Raw genomic sequence first — 20830 nt, forward strand, 5'->3', positions numbered from 1 at the left:
ACAACTGATAAGGCCCTCTCTCTCTTATAATCTAGCTCCCTTCAGTGGAAGCAACCAGAGAAAGGTCTCCAAAGATGACCTAAGAGTCCTGATAGGTATAGATGGACCCTGACATACTCTGACCCCTCCAGGAGGCCAGAGGATGATTCAGTGGTGGAGGCTTGCTGACAAATTGTGAGATTAAATGTGTGCAGCATTTCCCAAATATGAGGAAGGAAAGAAGGGACTTGATTTAAGCTGAAGCCTAATGAAAATGAGGTTTATAAGCTAAGTAGTTATCTGACTGAACATACTTTGCCCTAATCATAAAGTCGTCATCAAAACAGGAAGTTCTGGATATCTAGGCTTTTAAACTCATGTTTTAGTAAAATAAAATTTTAATATTAAGCATGTAGAAGCGACTGAAGGCTTGCGTCCAAAAATATACGAAGTCCCTCACATCGTTCAAGTTATCAAGGGTAGACAGGAACTGGGCAATCTCCCAGTTGACTCATGCATAAGAAAAGCCTTCAGAATCAAACTCTTCTGCTGAATGCCAAGCAATATATCTATACATGATTCATTTCTTTCCTGTATGCTTTCATTTCAAAATTAAGCAGCCAGATTTGCTACGCCTTGCCATTCCCCCTTATCCCCTGGCTTTACAAAAACGAAAATTATGTTGCACGCTATAAATTATTCTCTGCCAGCATTCCAGGGGCATCAATATGCCGGCAACTGACTCTGTGCATGTTTACTCAGAAGTAAGTACCACTAAGTGCCATGGAACTTACTCCCAAATAAGGGTGCACAGAATTGCATCCCTATATAGTGCAATCCCATACGTGCCTACTCAGAAGTAAGCTCACAGGTTAAGTAGGTATTGCATCTTCCATTCTGTTGTTGTTGTTAACATTATTAAAAACTGCAATATTTTGTGTATCTTGTGATTGTTTGGGAACTTCATCTGAAACGATGAAGAGGAACACAGAACGATCTCCCTGATGAGACTTGCCTGGAGCCAACATTGTTATCTTTTCAGTGCCAGATCAAGACTTTTCTCTTCTCCCAGGCCTCTAACAACATATGTTGAGTTTTTAACTGACCCAGAATAGATGGGTATTGTATGTAATCTGTTTTTATGCTTTTAAATTTTGTATATTTCTCTTTAATGTTCCGTGTTTTAATCTTTGTAAACTGCCTAGAGAGCTTTGGCTATCATCATCTGAGGAGGAAGCAGACTTAACAGAGGCTGCAGACTCTCCTTCCTCCGAGGACAAACCAGAGGCAGAGTTGCAGGGAGAAAGGGGCCGTGCAGCTGAGGAGGATGCAGGCCCCTTGGAAGAGCTCCATGAAGGCCATACTCCTCCACTTCCTGTCTCCAACAAAGCACATTCTGAGCTAGAAGGGAGTCTTCCACCCAGCCCCTGGGAAAGGAGGAGATTGAGGCGTGCAGTGCAGGTCTGGCCAGTGAGAAGAAATCTGCAGCTGCAGAAACATAGCTTGGTGAATGCTGAGATGGAAGGCTCAGTAATGAGCCACAGCTGGAGATGGGTGGGTCCAGGCTGAGCCCAACATACAAAGGAACGTCAGAAGTTTTCCAGACTCTGGCAACAACCCTCGTGAAGTTGCTAGTTCTGCTGCTTGCCCTGTGACTCCTGCCTTTGGAATCTTTGTGACTTTGACCCCAGACTAGACTTTGGACCTCCTCTGTATCTCTCTGCCTCTGCACTGTGAGGACCTGGCATTTCAGGTTTTTTGTGAGTTAACTTCTCACTGCATAGCAACCAGGCTGCATTCCCGGAAAAGACTGATAAGCTGGCTGGTTTCCCAGGAAGGACAAGATAACTAGGCTAATCATGACACCCAGAAAGACTCTCAAGTAGCCCATAGCTCCCTAACCACATAGCTACCTAACCCTATCCTTTATTTATTTATTTATTTACTTTCTAAAAACATTTTGCCCAAAACTTAGGCTTTATCTGCACTTGCAACAGAATGAGAGCAGATGGATCTTGTAACTTTCCATTTGGGTAACTGTAATGTGGTGCAAACGGGGCTGCCTTTAAAAATTGTCCAGAAACTTCAGAACAGGGCAGCAACAGGGACTGGAAATTTGACCATATTATGTCAGTGGTTTTATATCTGCCCTGGTTCCCAGTCCATTTCTAGGCCCAATTCAATGTGTTGGTTCAGATTAGTGCTGTGCCCCCCCCCCCCCAAAAAATCTGATTATTCCACTTTTGGCATTTCATCGGGAAAAGGTGTGGGGGAAATGACAATGCTGAGGAAGACGCCAGGAGAGGTGAAAGGAAGCTAAACACACGTACACATGGGGGACATAGAACAATGTTTTCTATGGGTGTGCACGGACCCCCCAATCCACTTCGTGGCCCGATCCGGAAAATCTGGATCGGGCCTGATCCTCTTCGCGCCGCTCCGCCCGTCTCCCGCTCCACTCCACGGAGCGAGATCCGGCTTCGCCGCCGTCACTATATGGACGGCGGCGGCGCAAGATAAGCCACCCACCCACCCCGCCCCCTTACCTTCCTCTGTCGCAGGCTTCAATTGAGGCCCCGGTTGAAGCCGGAAGAGGCCTCAGCCTTCACTTCCGGCTTCAACCGGGGCCTCAATTGAAGCCCGCGACGGAGGAAGGTAAGCGTCCCTCCTCCCTGCTCCCTTACCTGGTGCTGCTGCCGCCGCCGCCACATGGATGGCAGCACCGGCAGCGCCAGATTAGTCCCCCTCCCCCCACACTTACCTGCAGGCGAAGCTCCGGGTTGAGGCGATCCTCTTTGCTTCGATCTGCAGCCCCCCTGACTCTCTTCGTCTCTGCCTTTTCCGGAGGCGAATTAGGCCGCCTCGCTCCTGCTTCTCTGAACCGAAGAGAAGCTGAGCACATCCCTAATGTTTTCCCCTAAGTAGTACCAAAGTAGGACTATCATTCTACTACTCTGGAGTTCATCACTTCATTCTGCTGCATGCGTGTTAATGAGGTGCATAAGGAAAAAGCTCTGCCAAACTTCAATTGCCGGTCAACATGTACACTAAAGGATAAAAGAAAACCACTTTGCCTGTCTTGGCCGACGTTGGAGAAGTAAGTTAGCAGAACCAATGTTGTTGGTCCTTTAGTGCATCCTTACTTCAAGATATAGACCCTGTTCAAAGTTACTGCCATCTCTCTCTCTCTCTCTCTCTCTCTCTCTCTCTCTCTCTCTGTGTGTGTGTGTGTGTGTGTGTGTGTGTGTGTGTGTGTGTCAGTCACACACACACAGTCTCACATATATGTATCACATTCGTTTTTGGAGCACATCCTTAGTTCATTTTAGTTAGGAAGGTACAGATTTTGGTTAACCCATTCCATCAGTGTTGTGCACATTGTCAGGCCTCTTTCTCTCCATCACCCATTCATGTACCCTGCTTTGGAAAAGTACGCAATCAATCAATCAATCTGCTGTTGGCCTGACTGGCACTAGCACTGGCTTAATTTCGGCATCAGGTTATGACATGGCTTTTTAACAAAGCCTTCGATGGCTAAATCCACCAGTCTGCACACTGCCTTGTTTTAATTGGATTTTACAGTTTTAAAATTTCATATTGGTTTTAATATATTACTGGTTTAATTTGTTTTATATAAATGTTTTAATAAAATAAATAAAGTATGTAACATTCACATTTCAGAATTTTCTCCACATTTCCTTCACCACTTTTTTTGTGGTTTCTACATTCCCTCCCCTCAATGCCCTGGAATGATCTACATACGTGGGACACTGTGGAAGATGCAAAATGCAGGGGCAGGCTGTTCTACAACCCTTGCCAATTGTGCTGCCTACCTGTGAGAAATTGTTGGAAAATTCGACTTCCCTCTGGAGAAATTCAGTGAAATAGTCCCTCTGAATTTCTCTACCCACAATTAGGGTGGAGAAGTTTGAGAGGCCACTTGTGCACAACTCTAGTGCAAAAGTCTCCAGAGAGGTAAACTTCACACATACAGCTGTCTCCTTGCAGAAGTTCATAGATACCAGTGTGTGACACTAGTTGGTGTGTGTGATGTCAGGAATTGGGCTGCTAGCACAACTTTAATTCCCCATCATGCATTTATCCAGTGGAGGCTAGTGGCTCCTATTGCAGTGGGGTGGTGAATCTTCTCTGAGTTTCAGTCAGAAGTCTAAAGGAGCTCTCTAAAGTGATGAACCCATAGGTTCCTCCATTGCATCCATGCATTGTGTGACAGAAACATTTGAATAGAGATTCATTTAGGCTGAGTCATACATATATCTACATAATTTGGTCATTTGGCAATTGATGACTTGTAATTGAATGTGGGAATTACTCTGTTGGGGCAAAACATATTGTATCGGGGTGTGTGAAATCTGTTAGTGTCGTATAATCTGCTATTACAGTTCTCTACAGAAAGATCAACTATTACATCATTACTTCCTAAAAATTTTATTATTTTCTTTTTAATTTTTGTTTTACCGGTATTATAGTAGAAGGGGAGGGGGAAATCCCTAGTATTACAACTACTGAGCAGTGCAACAGAATTATATACAATATTTTCAAGTGTGCTGTAGCCAGTTCATAGCTGTCTGCAACTACTGAAAGAGAAAAGGTATTGGGTGGAACTACACATACCGCTCAAGGTGGGAATGGCACTGAAAATGGCACCTGCTGTCATGTTCTTGCCTTGTCCCCAAAACATGTAGGGCCATTTATCCTGTGTTGTGATATCACCCTGTTGTGTGTTGCCCAACCTTTGACTGATATCAATCACTCCACTGGCAGGAAAGGGGAAACAACAACAACATGGATTAAACAACAATCCTTTAGGGATATTGGAGAAATCAGCAAGGGATTCAAATGTGTTCAGATTTCTATTAATGTGACCCATAGGTTTTGACCAATGTTTCCTGATTCACAGGCATTCTGCAGACTAGCAGGCCAGTTTTTTACTTTACAGAATGTTATGCAAATTTAGTCATAAAAAACATTAAAAATATTTTTTTAAAGAAATCACTGACTGAAAAAGTGCCATTCTCCCTGTCCTTTACGCAAACATGAAAATACAGATTTGGAGGGGATCTGCACATCCCTGCATGTTTTGACAAAAGGGAAGTGCTTGATCTGGGGATGCCTGTTTCAGTGATTTCCCCACGTTGCTGCTGTTGTTGTAGTCATCGTTGTCATCACCCCCACAATTTTACCTATAAAGCATTAAAATCACTAGTTCTTCCCTTAGGAACTGCCCTTGTACTAATTCTCAACTTAATTCTCAAGCCAACCCTTCCCTTGCTCTGAACATATACAAGAATGAACTCAAGTCAGCCCTGAATCTTTATATACTATATATCGGAAACTTGTCAGTAGCATATATCCAAGTGCTCTTGCCCCTGTAGGACTTTTGTTTAACAACTTTTGCTGAAATTACATCTTTGGAAGATCCAGTAGCAGCTCCAGGCATCCCAGGGGAACTGTATTCCCCGAACACCATTGCTGTGGAATGCTCTGCACTACTTTGGAAGATTAACAAGTAAGAAATTATTTCATGTATTTTCTAAGATCATCTCCACGTTTATCATCTTTGTGCCATACTTCCACAGCAAAGACATGTCCATGATGGATCTCCCACCACTAAAGATCTCTCTCCTCCCCTGAGGCTTGCTGGTACTGTACATCTTTTGGCAATATATTTAGAGTTTTTGATCAATGACATATTCAAAGTTAAATACTAACAAGTGTTAGCCAACAAAAGCAACACCGGATTGTTGCTATTAAATCATGTGATTCTTAAAGATTCTCAATTGGTGTAATGGAGATCTGTGTCCAAAGACCATGGCTTTGGTTTTCCCATAGTTGGTAGATAGTAAATTGGTGGGGGTAGGGAGAGAGATATTCAGCCAATGCTGATAGTAATCTCTGTAAACCAATCTGGGTATTTGAAATGAGAATCAGGTCATCAGCATATAGAGAAGAAAGGACAGTTTCCTTTCTTCTAATTTTACTGGGGGGAAAGAATCACCAGTCAAATCAAGAGCTAAATCATTTATAAATAGATTAAAGAGACGAGGGGCCAGGATACACCCTTGTTTAACTCCTCAAGATACTGCAATATTATCTGTTGTGTGTCCAGCAGGAGAAAATCTCACCTGGATGTTCAAGTTTTTGTGCAGCAGTTGTAACAAAACCAAGAGGCGTTGATCTAAGTTTAAATCTGCCAGCTTTGCCCATAAACTGTTCCTATTAATTGAGTCAAAGGCTGCTCGGAAATCAACAAATGCCACATAAAATTTTGACTTTTCTTGGGTTTTGTACTTATTAACCAAATGATCTAGAACAAAACAATGGTCCATTGTTGAGTATCCAGAAGAACCACCTTGTTTTTCTATATGAATGTTATATATAGTAGCCCAGATAACAGGAAGGGAAGCAGAATGTTGCACAAACATTGGTATGATCACATTCTAGCAGACTGAACTTCCAGAAGCCATGATGGGTCCAAGTTGATCCAGGTGGTTCTCTTCTTATTTTTGTATGCCTGCTAATGACATATTGTTGAAACTGCGGATGTATCAAACTCAACAGCAGCCAGGTTTAATTTCAGAAACTGAGCACAGATGAGAGCCATGAATGGGTTGCTCCACTTTGGCTCAACTCAATAAGAAAAAGTACTTTCCATAGTGGACCACAAGCTTCAAAGAAAGTATTGGACCACAACATTCCCGACCAAACAAAAAGGTTGCCCATTGCTTATTAAGGGGGTGGTAGGATTAATGTTGAAGAGAGATGAATAAGGGATTGCTGAAGGAGTAGTCATGGGAACAATCCAGTCAAGGTTAGCAGGTGGTGTTGGTGGGCGTGGCCATTTCCCCCTCTCCATGTTCTCATTGCCCCCAATGGGAGGGAATTTACTATGCCAGTTCTCAGGCTGGAATAGTTTCTATCTTTGTTTTGGGGAGTGGGAGAAGCATACCAGGGGAACAAGGAGGCCTAAGATCCTGTGGATCCCTGGAATGCTCCAGGAACACTGCGAACTATCTCATTTTCAGTTGCCACTGCCACCAGTAGAACACTGCTAGCAGAGGAGCCATGACAGCAAAAGGCTCCACTTCTGTCAAGAGAGGATCTTGCCTGGCAGAGAGGGAGTTCTGCAACAACCCTTTTCCCATCAGCTGTGCTCCCAAGAAGTACTGGATCGCTTCCTAAATCACATATTTAACTGTACATAATTGAAATAGATGACATGGTTAATGTTTGCTTTATTATTGTTGTTGGTTAACTCCAGGAAGTCTGAGTTTCATCTAAATGTTTTCATAAGACCAAAGAAAAAGGACATCCATGTCTATTTCTCTTTAAAACAAGATCACGACATTTAATTTTGGATTATTTTATTACACAAAAATATTAGTTTAAACACCCACAAGTGGAATTGCTTTGAAGCTACGATCTGAGGGTCTAGTCATTTTAGTTTCTACAGTTTATTAGTTGATAAATTATAATAGCCATATTAAAAATAATAAAATTTAAAACTGGAAATTAAAGCCTTAGTCTCAGCATATTAGAGTTCTGATATGTATTTAATCATATATATTTCAGTGAGTATATTATCTCTATTTTTCAGCATATGTAGTCTAGAACTAGTTAGAAATTCATACTTTAATGTAAATTGCAGCAATATTGAAGTTCCCTAAAATGTATACTTTTGCAAGAGTTGAAAGGAATGTTAGACTGAACCCAGAGCAGTGCAATATACACATTTGTGATTTAAATGAGGCTCGTAAATCCTGTGACTTTTTTAAAAAATCATTTCTGTCATGTACAAAAGTTCAAAGCAAAGCAACATGTTTTCCTTTTTAAAAAAATTGGCTTTATTACTCATGTCTAGAATCCAGTTCTTCACTTTTTGATGTCACCATTGACCTTACTACTAAAGGGTGAATTCAGATCTTTTCATTCTCCCAGTGGGTACATTCACATTACAAACTGAATCTGATTTAAGTGTCATGATTTTCCCTCAAAGAATCCTAGTAATTTTAATACTGGCAGGACACAGGGAGAAAAGGAAATGCTCTTGGAGATGGAGAACTGTATCTATTATTGCTTAAAGAAAATTTGGGAATTACGTATCTAGGTTTCCTTCACAGAAATCCTAGGAAGAATATGGCATGGCTTTAAAATAGGGACACGCGTATGCACACGCGCATGCACACACACACAATATTTCTCCTCACAAAACATTCAAATAAACCCTATTCAGAATCCTGAACTTCCTCACATTTTCAGAGAAAATATTTACATGTTTCTGAACTTGTGGACACATTCAATTTATTTTATTTTATTTTACTGAAAGGGGAAAATGTGAATATTTTGCATGTGCACTAAAAAATGTGCATTTTTCCTGATTGAAACTCCTCATTCCTGATCGGCGTGGGGGCGATATTTGCATTCAAGAATACAAATGAGGCAACCTGAGCTTTGAGGAGCAATTCGGAGATCCTCAACGAGCACAAATGTCATGTGTTTGCTCATTCCTACTTTCTAAGAGTGCATAGGATAGTCTATTACCATATCAGTTAAATTAGTTTTAAACTGGTTTAAGCTTGCAATGTAAATGTGCCTCAAAACATGCATCCTAAAACCGCTTAATCCAGAATAGGAAATAGAACTAGACATTATATTAATTGCGGTAATGTGGAGTGTGCAAAATAACGAGGTGGACACAAAGTTGGCATTTAAATAGGGCCATATGTATTAATAGATCTGCAGAAAGGGTAACTCTAAGTGGGCGTCTTCTCTAATCCGGCCTCATGCCATTGTTATATTGGATGAGACATTCACGGCCTGACAGTGGTGCCTCAATTTTCACCATCTCCCAGGCTTCCCCTTATGGGGTAGGGAGACCTTCCGTGTCACCACCACCACCCCCACTTTCTGCTGCAGGGCTCCGAGTGGGTGAGGAAGGTTGGCCTAAAAGGTAACCCTTATCTCTGCCAGCTGGGCCACAAGGCTTGCAGCTGGGGAGCCTCAGGCATTACCCATCACTGCAATGGTGCCTCTGAATGCTCACCAACCGTAACCCACTCAATATTCCTTTTAGCAAATGCGACCAAATTGTTAATACTGCAAATCAGCCTGATTATTTCTCCCCGCTTGTCTTACAGTGTGAAGTAGGTGAAAAATCTCATAATCAATGAAAGATTATGAGCAAAAAAATCCTACCTGGCCCCTGAAAGGATGACCAGCGAGCCCACTTTGCCTATAGGGAGGGAGCCATGCATTGAAGAGGAGGAGGGGAGGGATGAGAGCCAATATATGGTCTCAGATTCCCTCTCCCATCTCTGGTGGTGCCACAGGAAGGCTGCCTATAGACCTGCTCATCTTCCACCCCTACTCGCAATAGCTTCCCCATACCCAGGCATGTAAGTAAGACATATGAATGTAATCAAATATTCACATTTTTGTTACTTACATAAAAGCCATGGGGAGAACCCTTAAGACCATGAGAGGTGGAAAGTTTATCCCTTATTTTCCCAGTTATGAGTTCCTTTCTTTCTTTCTTTCGAAGTTGTTATTTGTCATTAAGGTATACCTTCATTGGTGCCAATGAGAACTTCTTTTAAATGCAAGCAGCAGCGTTGGAGATACATTTTTCATCCAGACTTATAGCAGATACAGTAAGCGTAAAATGTTCCCTCTCGTCTCCTGTCCTTTAAGGTATCAATGGTCTCCAACACATCTGGGGAAGGGGGCAGTTTGCTTTAGTATATGACAGAGATCATTGTATGAAAACAGGTTTCCACATGTGGAGCAGAGGACACTATAGATCTGCTTGTGAAGGAGTAGCTTAAATCCAGCAATCCACATCACCCAGAAATGGATGCAGACCAGACATAATGTGTGTCCAGAAATCCATACATTTCTGCACTTTAGATATATTCTGTAAATCAGAACAACATGTACACAAACCCCTGAGAAAAAGCACACACTTGCAAAGTGTGCAGATAAAAATGTATATATTCCAAAAATGCTCGGTGGGTTGCTATGTATAAAAACATGCACAATTTGAAAAATGCACACAAAAAAGTGCACATTTTAATCAGGTCCTGGATTTTTCTTATTGTTGTTTAGAATTGTTTAGATATATGTGTGCCTCCATGTGTGCTATCTGTTCATATGTATGTAAATGGTTTTATACCATGTATAATGCATTTTTAAGATTTTAAATCTTTGTAAACTGCCCAGAGAGCTTCGGCGACTGGACAGTACAAAACTGTAATAAATGAAATGGAAATGAAATCTTAATCATATCTGCATAGATTCCTCTCCCCCCACCATCCAATAAAAAACCAAAATCAGTATGGAACAGACTTAGAGGTGGAAAAAGGATGACGTTCGTGGAAATGGACTCAACAGATTCGCAGCCATGACCATGTGAGGCATACAGACTTTTCCAATAATTCTACCAGAGACATTTGCTCTTGGTCCTTATCTATGCCATTATTTACAGCTGATAAGATCAGCGAAAGCCTTCTGCTCTCCAGTCCTGATTTGTGCCTGCTTCACAGCTGATCAGCACTATCAGTAGCTTGTTCCTAACAGATGATCAATAAAAATCTTCTGCTCCCCAGCTGGAATCAACTCTTGTTAGAATGTGATCATGGTGGTGTTTGTGCAATATCTTGTTTCCCTTGCTGTTCCCTGAATCGTGATGTTACCTCCATTTCCCAATTAAACTAATGGCAATGAGGGTTACATTTTTAAAGGAAACCTGTTATTTCCAGAACTCCATGCAGAAGCTGAGGGTTTCATCCCCAATTGAATTAATTTATTAAGCTCTAAATTTCACAATGGCAATGTATGAGCTGAGCCTTGCCTAAGGAGGTCCTTTCAGCTGTGGATTCTAGGTTACATCCTTCCATGGCCTCCTGGCACATGGCTGCAGGGAGGCAGTTGCAGGCAGAGGAGAGAGATGTGCTCGCTCCCCATTAAGGTGCATTTGCGCCGTTGGCTAGGTGGGGCAAGGCAGCTGTGCCTGTATAAGGCAGCTGCGCCCAGCCCTCCAGCTTCTTCGAGTTGCACCTCCCTCCCTGTATGCAGTGTGAGTTTCTCCTGGGCGTCCTTTTGGGGGCTGAGTACTAATTTTTGGCACATAGTCTGATTGGCCTGGGCTGTGTGTCTTTTTGCCTATTTCACACTGTAAGTGGGGAGAGAATGTCGTAGGAAGGTGTTTTGTTTTGGCGTAAGATTAATTTGGTCACATTTGGCTCAGGCTGGTAGGGTCAGGCTCACTTAGAGGAAAGAGATGGTGATCATTCTATGGCACTGTTGTTTGGTGACAAGTGATGCCTGAGGCCTTTCACTGAGGATTTTGTGACTCCAGTGGGGGATAAGGGTTAACTGTGAAGCCAAGTCACCTCACTCCACCTGGTGTTTTGCAGCCTGGAGAAGGGGAGTTACACAGGAAGTTCCCCTTCCCAATAGGGGTAGGCCTAGGCGATCACCCAGATGCCATTTTCCAGTCATAGAATGCTTCACCTGATATAATACCTAGCTAGTTGCTGGCATAGATTAGGACCTGCCTAGTTTATCTTTGCAAATCTTTAAAAAATGCAGCCTGAATTTTACGCTACGTATAGTTGTCTCATCTTGTTATTCCCCCACCCCAGCAGTCCTTGGCTGGTGAAGTGAATCTTTCCACCCAAAATACTTTGCATTATAAAAGAGATAGCTCTCAGCAATGTATTGTTGCTGGGGAAACCCATTTCCCCCCCCCCAATAACTGTGAGGACTACAGCTAAGCTGAGAGGAAACAGGGAATCCTGAGTGACATGGCAGGCAGATGATGTCATCATCCCTGTTAATCAATGTCCCATGCTTTGACCCTGCAAGCCCTGGCATTACTACACTACTGTTTGGTGAGAGAATGGGGTGCATCAAAAGTGCTAAGCTGAGAATTTGGGGCTAGAAATTGCAGGGAGGGGCAAAAGGGGAGCAAAATTACTATCTTCCCCATCGGCTTAAAAGACAGCAGTTTCTGGCAGACAATTTTCCTCCAAGAATCCCCCTGGAAATGCCACTGTGGCCTTAGCTAGACCTACCTGATATCCCGCGATGGAGGAGGGAAGATCTCGCATTGTGTTTAACATGAGATCCCTCCTTTGTTTACACGTGAGGTGTGATGACCTCAGAAGGAGAGGTGTCATGCTCGCCATTTTTTTATTTCTTAAAGGGGCAGCAGTGCACGAACGCGCATGTGCTAAAGGTAAATGATTATTTTTTAATTTAAATTATTTTCCCTGCTCCCCCCACCCTACCCCAGATGGGCACAGCGCTCCTAAGGAGCGTTGCGCCCTGTGCGCAGCTCCTGGCTCCTCACGAGGAATCACGTGGAGTTGGGTCAACCTGCGGCATCCGGCCACACATTCTGCGGTGTTGGGCTCAGCCTGGGACTGTGGAAAAAATGGGGCCAAAGGGGAGGGAAAGATCCCAGGGCAAAGTTGGGATTTTCCCTCCCTGATCATACAGGGATGATCCTAGGTATCACCCCAGAATTTCACCCAGTCTAGCTAAGGCCTATATTGTCATACAGCACTGCCACAGATGATTTTTGAGAGAGAGGAAATCGGCAGCAGCAGCGAAGAGTTTGCATTGCGTCCCCCCCTCCCCGGGCCACTAGTAAGTTCCCACTGAACACTCATTGCTGTTGTACTGGAAAACTAGTGATAGAACTGAACATGGCAGAGAAAGACTCATTTCACTTCCATATTTATTCCTACTCTCTCACCCTCCCAAAGTTTGAGCCAAATGTTTTAGAAGACAACTCCTGGCTTAGCCTTAAAACTGTGTTGTCAAAGAGAAAATGAAGACACATACCATTATTGATAGCATGTACTACACAGTGACCTTGAGCATCATCAGAAGATGTGTGTGTGGGGGGGGCAGAAATCACATTTCCCTACCACCACTTTGCCTCGTGCTCCTGTCACACCATTGGGATGAACAGCTTCCTCTTTCTTCACACAGAGAAGAAAAGATGAAGCAAGCAACAACAGGGCCCATTCGGAGGGCATTTTTATCACACTGTTTCTCCTGCACACAACAGGAAATGGCAGCAAGTTTTGTCACAGCCAAAAAATCATGTTTTCCGGGACTTTTTTTGTGATGGAAAAACAAGCAGAAGGAGCGGGAGGCACGCAGGAGGCATAATGAAAAGACCCACGAAAATCTGTGAGTGGCCAGTAATGAGCGTGCAATAAAATGCTCACCTGATGATGCTCGTTAATTGACAGGAAAGGATACAGGTAGCCCAACTATTTTAAAAAGCCAGGAAAAAACCAAAAACAGACAACAGACTACATACAAAATAAATCAGATACGTGTACATGCATTGGCACTGTACATATATCTGATCCATTTTAGAAAAGAGGCTAACAAAGAAAAAAGCAACATGCCAAAAAAAGTGTACTCATTGAGCTGAAATATGAAAGCAAAGTGCAGAATGCTGCAGTGTGACACTGCCAGTTGCTGAATACACTATATGGCTCTCAGTGTTGAAAAGCTTAGAGCTTCAGAATGCCAAACACATCATTCACTTTGACATAGGCAATTTGCTACATGTGTGTCAATATACCTCAGACAAATATTTCAGGGGTGAGAAAAATGGTGATGACTATATAATACGCTTCCATACGGAAAAGTTTACAATGCCCAGCAGAGTGCCCAACAGTTTTGTCAACTGTTTTGACAGGGTAGTTTCCCCCAATTTTCACAGCATTTGCTAGAGAATATCCTACAGTATATCCTACACTTCCTCTGTTTCTGTGAGGGTCAGTTTTTGTTTTTGTTTAATAATCTACCAGGTTATAGAGCAAGGGTAGGCTCCATGGGCACCAATTTACCTCCAGACACCTTTCATTATGCCCACTGAGGCACCTTCCTCCACCTCTGTTTTTATGTATATATATACACACACACAAGAGCCTCGTGTGGCACAGAGTGGTAAGCGGAAGTTACTGCAGCCGAAAGTCTCCACTGAGTTCAATCCCAGTGGAAGCTGGTTCTCCGGCAGCTGGCTCAGGTCGACTCAGCCTTCCATCCTTCCAAGGTCAGTAAAATGAGTACCCAACTAGCTGGGGGAAAGGTAACTGCGACTGGGGAAGGCAATGGCAAACCACCCCACTAAAAAGTCTGCCAGGGAAACATCAGCGAAAGCAGGCGTCCCTCTAGGAATCAGCAATGACTCAAGTGCTTGCATGCACACACACACACTTATTGGCATCTAGGATTGGTTCAAAGTGAGGAGGGGCCCTCTAGTTTCTGCTACCTTAATTTCCTACTAATTCCTTTGATCAGGGTTACTTGTTCTTTGTAACTAGCTGTTGAATCACACATACACACACACACACACATGCAATCACATAACTATTTTGAATTTTCACCACATCTCCCCTACATTTGATGCTTTTTCAAACACATAGATGTATGCAAACGTCTGCCTAAGTAGGATATAGGGCCAGTACCAGACTATTTTGTGCCCTAGGCAAGGCGAGCTACTTGCACACACACAAACACACACACACACACACACACACCGCTATTTATTTATTTGCCAATTTCAATTCAGCTGTTCAAGAAGAGTTTCTGAACTATTATATTTTCGGTTTTTTTTTCTTAAAACAGCTAATTTGTATAAAACTGTGACCCTTAAAGGGCAGTACTTAATGGTAGCACCGACCCTATATATATATGAGAGAGAGAGAGAGAGAGAGAGAGAAAAGCTAGATTTATACTATTCCTTATTGAAGTGCACTGATAACTGTTGGAGCACAATCCACATTCCATATATGGCATTCATAGTGTTATAACCTGCTTTTTATTCCACATTCGTAATGATTTGACACAAGGTGTAGATCTGGCCTGAGCCAGAGCCTGGAGCTCTTTTTCAAATAAAGGAAGTGGTAAAACTCTTTCTTGGGCTTTATAGCAGTATTGAAGTGCACTGATAAGTGTTGGGGGTATATTTCCTGCATTTTATTCCACAATATCCAAAATACCACAACAAATGTCATTTTTTGTGTCCTACAAGATGTAAATGGGCAAGAGAGTTATAGTGTTACCTCGATGGGTTTGTAATGATTTGACACAAGGGCCAGATCTACACCGTGTGAGAAGTCATTAAGAATGTGGAATAAAGAGCAGGAAATAACACTATGAAAGTGGTGTATGCAATGTGGATTCTGCCCCAACAATTATCAGTGCACTTCAATACTGCTATAAAGCAGTAGTGTAGATCTAGCCAAGGTGTAAGCTCTGGCCCCTGGTTGGACTCCACCAGTTCAAACAACCAATGGAAAATAATATCTCTGGGCACAAAATACAGAAGAACCTGATCAAGAGCCAAAGGTTCATGGTACAACTAGATAATAGCTTCTCTTTCCACATACGCTGTAGATGCAGTTTCCTGTATTCTTTTCAAGTATTCACAGATGAAAGTTGGTATCGTTTCACAGTAGTTTTAAAGACACTTTCATTTCAGTCTTCTATTTTCGGGTGCTTATAGGTTTTGAAATAAATTACCCTCTAGGCTTGAACTTTCTTCCTCTTATTCTAAGCCCCAAAGGTGGTAACAGTTTCAGGAGAGCTGACAAAATTCCATTTGGCAATTTTTTCCCCCAGCGGCTCTGACATGAGGGGAAAAATAATAGTGTTTTCTCAGCATGTAAGATATTTTGGAGACTTTTCTTTTTCTTCTTGTACAAGGGGAAAAAAGTGAACAAACACAAATGCCACCCTTTTTGTACTGCAATTCTTGGCACATGCTCCTTTCTCATCAAGTGCCAACACAAACCTTGGAAAGAGCTTGGTTTGTCATAAATGGCTTCATGTTCAAACCAGCACATTAGGCGCACGTGTCATGTTTTTTCAAACAGTGAACATAATGGTAAATCCAAAGCCAGTTCTGAATTGTGGGACTCCAGATTACAGTTTTGAAACTCTTTCTTCCAGTGTATGGATATTACAAAACACAGCAATATACATGTTGCGTGAATGAGTGCGTGACAGAGAGAGAGAAGGCCCTATTGTTCCTAAGGTGAGTAGCTGACAATACATGACTCAGTAGGAGCAGAAAGGGAATTAATACAATCTCCCCAGGCTTGCTCCCATTTCTCTGCCATCACATTCCAAAATATATCTGTCCTTGATTTTTGATCCTCCAACTCTACTTCCCACAACTACACAACAAAGGTTTCCTGCTCTTCAACCACTCTGGTCATTCTCCACTGCTGACAACTTAAGTCTTAAATAGGTCTTGGTAAAGTTGTGCTATAGCTGTTAACAAACTCCAGCAGCCTGATGTTCTAGCCATTCCTAAATGCATCAAACTCATGAAAATAAAGAATTCACCCAGACACAAACGGACATCATTTTTCTACCTGAATCTATTTGGTCAGTTCCATGAAGCTGTAGAAGTAAACTCTGGCTTCCAGATAAATAATGCTCATGCCACAATACACACTAGATTGCAATCCTAAATGCACTTATTAGGGAGTAAGCCCACTAAATTCAATGGGACTTGAATCTGCATAAACATGATTAGAATTGTGCTGGTAACCCTTTTATCAAATAAGAATAGAAATGTTGCAGTTAAAATGTTTGTAAACAACAACAACAACAGTAATAATAACTAAAGGCAACACTACACAAAATAAGAATTGTGTGTCATCATGCACTGAGCAGGGGGTTGGACTCGATGGCCTTACAGGCCCCTTCCAACTCTACTATTCTATGATTCTATGTGGACCCATTGGGAATGATTCAAAGTAAAGTTCTGAAATTAGTTGTGGAGACAGGGTCACTCCTGATAATAGAAGTGAGTATTTCCCCTGGAAATGAGAGGTCAGCTTTATATCATCTATTGGCTTAAACATGTTAGACTTTGATGAATCTTACCTTAAGAAATAATATCTGATGTTTGCACTGAAGTGACAGTCTGCATGATAAAAATGTATGATGGTTGGTGATGAAGGTAGCATTGGTCCTGCAAGAAAAGAGACATTAGTATTATAAATTAACAAAAAATGCATATTTATTGAGTGGATATGTCGAAATAAGGGATGATATATCAATGATGTAAAGGTACCTGAGTTTGATTGAGTTTCCTGGTGTGTGTGTGTGTGAGAGAGAGAGTGAGAGTGAGAGAGAGAGAGAGAGAGAGAGAGAGAGAGAGAGAGAGAGAGAGAGAGAGGCGGGGAGATAATAAAATAATGATATTTTTTATTTACCTGCCTCCCCACTTTGATCGAGATTTGATAAGTTTGAGAATATATTTTAAAACTGAAGCAGGAAAACAGCGAATACTTTTTCAACTTGTTAAATGAATGAAACCAGACAAACCATCTTTAGATAGTATTGGTTTATAAAGAAAAGTAAATGCAAAAGAACATCACATGGAACATGCAATGTTTACAAAGAAAGACATGTGTACACTATGCAAAATGCACCACCATTTAACTCTTGCTAAGGCCTGTTAGAACACAGTGTTAGTATCAAATGGAATAGCTATGGAATAACGGTTATAGTAGGCCCAACTAGCAGTATTTTGAATTGTTACTTAGATCCACTTAAACTTCTACCAGTCTAAACTAGTTAAATCCAATGTTTGAAGCTTTCAATTACATAGCAGTATAGTCTGAACTTTTAAAGAAAAGAAAGGAAAGGTAGAATTAAAAGGAAGGTTTAGCTACCTATCCCAGACAGATATCTGAAAAACAGCTTTTATGGACAAAGAGGAAGGTTGAGAGAGATCTCTCTCGTAGAATCCAGGGTATAGAACACAAGAAAGTCCAGTTAGGAAAAACAAATCCAAGTAGAAAGTGGAGAGAATGTTTTAAAATGGAAAAGCGTACTGAAGTCTGAACCTCACCAGTGAATAAAATAAAATAGTTGGGGAAAACTGAAGCTGTTCAGGAGCTAGACATCTTGTCCCCAAAAGCTAGTTTAGAAACAATGTCCAACTGCACCTTTAAAAACTGAAGGAGAGACATGGTCAAAGTAAGAATTTCTTTACTCACTCAAAAAGAATGCAAATGTTGCAAACTATGGCCCAAACGGGCCGAAGATGTAAAAAAAGAAGAAGAAGAAGAAGAAGAAGAAGAAGAAGAAGAAGAAGAAGAAGAAGAAGAAGAAGAAGAAGAAGAAGAAGAAGAAAAGAAAGTTAGCAAATCTTGGAACTATGCAAAACAGAACAACCTACAGAAAAGAACTAAACAGAAGTTCTCCCCCTTTAGTCTCTTTTTGATTCACCAAACGTACTTGCCTTATGATTGCCTTCCCCCCTTCTTTTCAACTGTCAAGTAGAAATATAGTTCTGGATTGGTGAAAGACGTATTAGGAGCACAGAAATCTGCAAAAATAGTTGTTGCTGTTTTCATAGCTTTAGAGAGGTGATGTTTCCTTAGGCCTTATCAGGGTATATGGAAACATTCTGGACTCAATGAAATGCTAGATGTGAGGAGTAACAAAAGTTGCAACTTTTTTCTTATAGTGGCTTATTTTCCACAACTTGACCACTGCTTTGTCAGCACAAATGCCTACATCTCAGTCTCCAGGCAGCAAAACCCTCTGCCCTTAAGAAATGATAGCCCTGCTTATGAACCAAAGTTTCACTCCTATTCCATTCTGTTACTTCCTTAGAAGTCCTTTGTTTGTAGCACTTAAACCCCCAAAGGGATCTCAGTAGGGATGTGCTCCGCTTCTCCTCGGACCGGAGAAGCAGGAGCGAATTGGCCTGATCCGCCTTGTCCAGAGGAGCAGGAGAAGCGAGCCGGGGGCCAGGAGAAGCATGGCGAAGAGAAGCGGCCATAGGCGGAGCGATCTGCCTGCCATTTTGGATAATTTCGCCCATAGGATTGCATTGCGGAAAAGATTATTGAATAACTTTTTTGTTTTTAAAGCTATCTTTCTGATACATGGTGTGCTTAGAGAGTCGTGGGTGGGGGTCATTTTGAGCCTACTCTCAGCACTCTGTGTGGTGCGGTTTGCTTCTATAATTTTCTAAAAAATAGGGTAAAAAAAGCAGGAGAGGTACCTTTTTGAAGTGCTGAGAGGCAGATTCAACTCCCAGTCATGATCACCTGATGAAGCATCCTCCAATCCAAAAGTTGGAGGAGGGGATAGGCAAAATGGGATACTTAGTAACTTGGGATACTGGGAAACTTCTCTTTCTTAGTCTCTGAACAGACTTTTCCCAGTGTTTTTTTAAACAGTAGCCCCACCAAATGCACAAACACAACCTGAAATCATATATTAAGCAAATAAATAACAGATAGGAAACACAGCACTGCTACCCACCCTAACCTTGGTGAACAACTGAATAGATGTGGTGCAAGGGGATGAGGTCCCCTAGGGCATGTGGACGTGCCCAGTGCACACACACTGTGTCCTGCCCTTGGAGGGTAATCAGAGCCCTCCAAAGAGTAACCAGTGGAGACTAATGCCTATCATGAGTTGAAGTGACAGGTAGCTTCTTAAAGACTGGTACTTACTTAGGGCCAGTCAAAAATTGGCATATCCCCCTCCCCCTGGGCACGTCCACTTTCCTCTTACTGGTAAAAGACAGACATAGCCTTTTTTTTAAAAAAAATCTTCTTGTTGTTTATTCAGCAACACTGCTGCTTTTAATTCCACTCCTCCTTTGTTTATTTATTTATTCCATTTTATATTTACACCCCATAGCCCAAGCTCTCCTGGTTTTTCCTCTTCAGTGAAGTCAGGCAGGCTTTCATTGTGGTTCAACTCCTTATTGTTGTTGTTGTTGTTATTGCTATTAATATTAATTAGTACTGCTATTATTAACATTACTATTGTTGTTGTTGTTGTTGTTTAATAATGGCTGTGATCACAGTGCAGTCAATCAACTCTGAAGCAAGGATCACAAAGTATTACTCTTATCCTCCTAGCCTTCTAGTTATGGGATGCAAAAGAAAAGGCATCTCTCTGTGCTGCTCCCGCCTCACAGGGATGGTTTGCATTACTGGCTTTGAAACAATCCTTGGCTCACTTCCTTGTGCCCCCAGAAATGTCTGCTGCCTGCCTGTCTGCCTGCTTGCCTCCCCCAGGGTGCTGCTGTGGTGGGGCATCTGCCAGGACTGGCTCCTCCCCCATAGATCTATGGCATATCTCTGCCTGCCTCTCTGCCCGCCTGGTGCCTGGGAGATGGGCTTTGTGGTTCGTGCCCAGCAGCCTCCATCATGCTTGCTCCCAGTCGTCCTCCTCTGTGCCCGCTTCAATGCATTACTGCTGGCTTAGAAAGAAACAAGCCATCCTTGGCTCACTTCCTTGCGCCCGCCTCGAAGGGTTGGTTTGCAATGCATTACTTACTGCTGACTTTGAAACAAGCCATCCTTGGCTCACTTCCTTGTGCCCGCCTCGAAGGGTTGGTTTGCAATGCTTACTTACTGCTGGCTTTTGAAACAAGCCATCCTTGGCTCACTTCCTTGTGCCCCCAGAAATGCCTGCCTGCCTGCCTGCGTGCCTTTCCCCCCGGGTGCTGCTGTGGTGGGGCATCTGCTGGGACTGACTTCCCCATACTAGATCTATGGCATATCTCTGCCTGGCTCTCTGCCCGCCTGTCCTCCTCCTCTGTGCCCGCCTCGCAGGGATGGTTTGTGTGTGTCTTGCTTTGTCTCAGAGGACAAGTCCTTCCTACGCTCACTTAGACTTTTTGAAGTTCCAAATAATTTTTTCAGGTGTGGAAGAAGATTCATATTTAGGGTTATCTACTTCCCAATTCATGGCATGTTGGGATTTCCTTTGAAATGGCCCCATTGAGCTGTCTGCAGCTTTAAATCCCTGA

The 20830-nt window shown here is 42.4% G+C and overlaps 1 protein-coding gene across 3 annotated transcripts in view; it reads right to left on the minus strand.

Annotated features, from left to right (window-relative positions):
* LRRC4C (leucine rich repeat containing 4C) overlaps window positions 1-20830 on the minus strand; it is an 858040-nt gene that overhangs the window by 157850 nt on the left and 679360 nt on the right. For all 3 annotated transcript variants that reach the window (XM_063117430.1, XM_063117429.1, XM_063117428.1), the window contains one exon: window positions 16927-17014. The gene's annotated coding sequence lies outside the window, so the exon portion shown is untranslated. The remainder of the gene's footprint in view (window positions 1-16926; window positions 17015-20830) is intronic.

The sequence above is a fragment of the Elgaria multicarinata genome, chromosome 2, assembly GCF_023053635.1.
Source record: "Elgaria multicarinata webbii isolate HBS135686 ecotype San Diego chromosome 2, rElgMul1.1.pri, whole genome shotgun sequence".
Taxonomy (NCBI): Eukaryota; Metazoa; Chordata; class Lepidosauria; order Squamata; family Anguidae; genus Elgaria; species Elgaria multicarinata.